At 42.2% G+C, this 5,501-nt stretch overlaps 1 long non-coding RNA gene across 1 annotated transcript in view; it reads right to left on the bottom strand.

Annotated features, from left to right (window-relative positions):
* LOC107835237 (uncharacterized) overlaps positions 1 to 1,168 on the bottom strand; it is a 3,955-nt gene extending 2,787 nt beyond the window's left edge. The window contains exons 1-2 of the long non-coding RNA XR_001661060.1: positions 1,149 to 1,168; positions 501 to 503 (exon numbers count right to left, since the gene is read on the bottom strand). This is a non-coding gene — a long non-coding RNA (uncharacterized LOC107835237). The remainder of the gene's footprint in view (positions 1 to 500; positions 504 to 1,148) is intronic.
* Positions 1,169 to 5,501: the final 4,333 nt, after the last annotated feature.

The raw sequence follows: 5,501 nt of genomic DNA, 5'->3' as shown, positions 1-5,501 counted from the left end.
CTCCAAGATGGCCGCCCTAAATCTCGTCAGCGACAGTAGGCGAGAGCGGTCCATGAGGGTCTATTCTTATATTATATCTATGTATGTACTGAGCTAGCGCTCATGAGGGCAACCCAATATACTTCCGGGTCAGTTCATTTCATTTTCCACGTGAGACCGCAATTCCGGTGTAGTCCTGAGAAATGATGGTCTGAGTGTTAAGTTGATGACAGAAAGTAAGTTATCGCATTTAGCTGCCAGCTGCTGCCATTGTGTAGGGATTTTATCTGGCCACATGATGGCGCCAAAGTGCTTCTTATGTTAAATTCGGCCAAAAGTCTGTGTGGGTTTTCACTGAGTTTGTATAAGTTGAACCTGTTTTGCTGTAATACATTAGCCTAATGGCAATTTATTGTTATTGCAGACTGCTGGCAACACTGAGTATCAAGGCAAATAAACCAGCTCACATCTACAGCAAGTTTTGGTCTCATGTCCTCCTTCAAGTAACCTGACTGATACACCATCTTGTTTGCTGCAAATACCTAATAACCTAACCCTAATTTAACAGGAAGTTTGACATTTATAATCTTCCCGACCTAAGACATTCTGTTTCTGAATTGGCTTTCCCCGTGTGGCCTTGGAAGGGCTGCATATCTCTAATCTCCTTGAAGATATGTGAACACTCCTTCCCTCCTCACCCCCTCCTGTATCCCTGGAGTTGCGAAGCTGAACGCTCCCAAGGACATTCCTGGATAACCAAGACCTTTATCGGACTTTGTCAGGAGGCTCAGTAACGTTTCTTCATGGCCCTTTGACGTCACCGCCTTCACTCGTGTCTTTGTTTTGCACATTGTTTTGTCTGAATGTTGCCATTTGCCCTAATGTGTCCTTTCCTCTTTTTTGTTTTAGGTGGAGTACTCCCTATTTAACCCAGAAAATGATTATTTTAGTTTATTAGTAATATCAGAAATTGTGGAGTACGCACTATTTAGATCAATATTATACAACCCAGAAATGGAATCAGAATTAGAATTAGAATAACTACAAACTTGGAATCCAGAAATACTTAACAGGATCAGTCACTGCTTAGTTTATATTACTTTTAACCCAGAAAAGGATTTAGATCAGTCACTCTTTAGCTTATTTGATCAGAAACTGTAGAGTTTCACTATTTAGAAATGGAATTAGATACTTAGCAACCCTGAACAGGAGCACCTAGTTTACATGCTTTAGAACATTAGATTAGTTTTCTTTCCTTTAGTTTGTTATTTTGTTTGTATTTCCTTTTAACTCATGTAAAGCACTTTGAATGGTCTTGTTGCTGAAAACGTGCTATATAAATAAAATTACCTTACCTTACTATTACTGTATTGTTTTTACATCTAAGATAATATTTCTCAAATAAAGGCTATTGTCACAACTAATGATGGATCCTTTTAAAGGTGAGTTTCTTCTCTCCACTGTTGCACACTGTTGGTCAGGAGTGATGCTGTGGGTCAACGACTCGATACTCTGTTGCGTTACCTTGGAAACATTTTAACCATTTCGGATAATGAATTGAACTTGATTCATTAGTTGATAACTGGGATCAATCAGAATTAATGCCACTAACTTGAACTCTGTCTGGATGATTGAATTAATTTTTTTGTAAAGTATTTCGATACAAAGTGTTGTGAACTGGCACTACATAAATTAACTCTAACACGCACCAGGATCCTTGTCAGCAGCCAAAGTACAATCAATATGTTTTAAATTATTTTTAATGTCATTTTAAGATGAAATTACACCAAATATGAACACACTTTTTGGGGGGATTTTAATATCCGTGTGTGTGTTGCCCTCATATGCCAGTGATGAAAAGCTTTTGAAACCTTACTGACTCTTTTAGTCTTGGTCTGTTTGCTCCTGTGATTTGCCTGTTCATAAAAGACATCTGCAGTGCTTTTCTAATTATAATTTAAAGTTGCTGTGTCCTCTACAGGTTGTTGCTGTTTTTACCCAGATCTTTCCAATCTGTTTATGATTAGACCGTCCAGCTTTGGACCAAACCAGGCAGTGTCAAACTGAACCAGAACCCCTCTTAAGCAGCAAGTCTGCCTGTAGACAATCACTCTGCTGAACCCATCTGCTTTTTCTGTGCAATTCTCCATAACCTGCTGTTAGTGCTATCTGGTTTGTAGTGGCAATAAACAGTTGCATTTTAATCAAATTAACGCTCTTCTATTTTCTGTGCTCTGGTCTCAGGATGTGCAAAAAACATACTACGTTAAATCAGCTCAATTAGCCCTGAGAATGATCAGGAAAGAGTGCATTCAAGCAGCGTGTCTGAGAGTAACCTGCAGGCTTTTCAGGAAAAAAGCTGAAAAGAAAACGTGTTTGTTTCCAAGTAAAGAGTTTTGGAGATTGAACTCACCGACCACATGTCCCACGGTACAGCCGTCTAAAACCAAGACAGAGCATGTTAATGCAGCTCATATTCAAACAGAGTAAAGTACACTCAGTGAAAATAATAATAATAATAATAATACTTGACCCTGAAGACTCTCAGAGTCACCTTACAGCCTGTGGATAATTAGATATTAATTTACAACCAGTTGGCATCTAGAACTGCCACCAGAGGACAAAATGGCATAGCGAGCCTGTTGCACTGCAAGTATCAGCTGGTGTTCAAACCCAGGATCGGTGTCCTTGCATCAGCCCCAAAGACCTGGTCCCAGCCCTAACCCAGGACCCACAAGCCCCTCAGGGTCAGCAGGCCCCCCAGGACGCGCAGAACCTGGACCTTCAAGAGCGCTCAGGTTTCGGCAGCTTCAGCAGGACTTTGTTGGTGATATGACAATCCCACCCATTTTCTAGGTGGCACTCTGAGCATATAGTGGCCCTCAGGCACCACACTGACCCACTAAAACACCCGGACCTCCACACACTGGGTAACTCCATGAGCCAACCCACTGGTCTAGTTCTAACCCAGTGTTTTTCAACCGCTGTGCCGCAGCACACTAGTGTACCGTGAGTGATCCTCAGGTGTGCCGTGGAAATTATCCAATTTCACCTCCCGTATTTTCCGGACTGTAAGCTGCTACTTCTTTCCTACGCTTTGAACATGCGGCTTTTCTGTGGATTTTTCTTCAACCACCAGGGGGCTCTTTAGCAGGGGGTGAGTCATTGGAAGTCAAAATTGGAAATCAAAGAAGAACGAGCTAATTTTCATTTAGAACAAGCACATGCTAGCAGCAGGCAGGACGGAGAAATGTTTTCAAACTCATACGATGCAGCTTCTAAGTTGAGGAGTATCGATCTGGCAGTACAGGAGGGAAATAAAGCCGCTGCACATAAACTCGGCGTGAACAAAACCGGATTTGGAGACGGAGAACTGCGTCCTTAATATATCCAGCAGGTATTAGGACGCAGCCCTCTGCTGGGTCTTTATGGGATGGGTCTTTATGGGATGGGTCTTTATGGGATGGGTCTTTATGGGAAACCGAGAGCGGCAGAGATACCAGCGGCCTGTAGCCCAGTGCGGCTGATATAGTAAGTTTCCAGGGGGAGGGGAGGGTTAAAAAAAAATTAAAGGTACGGTTTATAGTATGGTGCGCTCATAGTCTGGAAAATAAGGTAATTGGTCTTAAAAGATATTTTGAAAACGAATTAATTATCTGCAAATGATGCCATCTTTGAGTGTCTTTGCTGTGGTAGTAATTAGTGGCGTAATCATGTCATTTTATTACCACTAGATGGCAGTAGGTACAGAGCATTTTACATTAAAACAAGAGAATTAGAAACAGTGTGACCCTGTTCAGGTGTTCAGGTGTATTTCTGAAGTGGACATGTTAAGTGCAATTTGAAATAAGAAATGTAAAATATGATAAAAGTAATTTTTTGTGTTGATTCCTATTCAAGACACTTTCATAAGAATGACTATATATATAATATAGGCGGCTGCAGAGTATCTTTGTTTACATTTTTGGTTGGTGGTGTGCCTCCTGATTTTTTCAATTAAAACAATGTACCTTGGCTCAAAAGAGGTTGAAAAACACTGATCTAACCCACAATGAGAGTCCCATCGCTGCGTGGCTGTTGGGTGGTCCAGTGACCGTCAGATAGCACCAGCTCTACTCCTGAAATCCTCACAGATGCCATCTGGTGGTTCCTGGCACATTGGCTCCTAGTAAATGAAATCTCCATCACATGTGGGGCCCAGCTGCTGCACCGCGAAATCTGATTCACTCTTCTTAGATTGAATCTTAGATTGACAATAAATCAACAACAATATATATTGGAAAAGACATATGACCAATATCAACAGACAATACATCTGAGAGAATGTTAAATAATTTCACTGGACTCAGATCCAGAGATGCACAGCATTCTGGGGGATGTAGGCAGAGGAAAGGGGGAAAGGCTTTAGCTGCTCAACCTAAGCCAGGGTGGTAGGAAACTCCAAAAGCCCCCCACATACTCGGGCGTTCCGTGTGCACTCTGTGAGACACGCAGACTTCTCATGTGCTTTTCACGGATGGTTGACGCCTTATGCTCCACCATACTGATTGCCTAAAACTCTCTGATGTCACATTCCTTTATTTCCCACAATCCTAGTGGACACCAGCATGTCTGATGAGCTAGGTGGGCGCCTGTCAGCCGGGGTCAGAGAGTGGACGTCACGCTCGGACTCGGCGCACTGACTCAACTTGGTCAGGTCTGTGTCGCATGAAGATGTGAACACTGAAAAGGTTGCAGTGCAACACCGAGTCCGCAGTCATAAAAATTTATGTTTGTACGTCGGCTTCAAGTATGTGGGGGCCTTAACTCATTTGCTCTCTGGTTGCCTAGCAACAACCTGTTGGGTAACTTGTGCAGCAGCACTTTAAGGTTTTGCCACTTTCATAACTGCTTAAAAATAAACAACGACATGAAAGAAAAACTGGATAAAACAAGAAAAGTCACATCACTAGTTTGGCAGCACTTCAGATATTTAAAACAGAAAAACTTTCCAAAAATTATTGATATCAACTGATATAAGACGCTTTTATATCATTTTACATTTTCAGCCCCATCGTCCAGCCCTACTTATTCTAAAACCTGTTGTTCTCTCACAGGTGTTAAAATCGGTTTCCAAAATTGAGCGGACCTGAGGAATCGGAGAAACACTTTCATCCGGCTGGAAAGCATCAAAGTCCAGGTCAAGAAGAGACTCTCCTGGTCGTTCATTTGGCTGTGGACAGCAGCAGATGAAGAAGGTTAAAGGGCAGAAAAACTCATGGAAATTGGATTTTATTTGCCGTCCTACCTGAGAAGGTGAAGGAGCAGGTAGAAATTCTCCTCCGAACAAGTCAATGATTTGCTCTTCTGCCACTTCTTTAGTGGGTGTGACTTTAGGAGGTGGAGGAACCGGTGGACCCTTTTTAAGCTGCCAAAGGAGAAGTAGGACCGTTACAGGTGAGCTGAGACTCAATCAGACAGAAAGAGTTAACGCTGGAACGGTACCATTCCACTAACAACCAGTTCTACCATCAACTGCTATG

The sequence above is a fragment of the Poecilia formosa genome, unplaced genomic scaffold (assembly GCF_000485575.1).
Source record: "Poecilia formosa unplaced genomic scaffold, Poecilia_formosa-5.1.2 Scaffold1294, whole genome shotgun sequence".
NCBI lineage: Eukaryota > Metazoa > Chordata > Actinopteri > Cyprinodontiformes > Poeciliidae > Poecilia > Poecilia formosa.
This window is presented reverse-complemented; position numbering and strand designations above follow the sequence as displayed.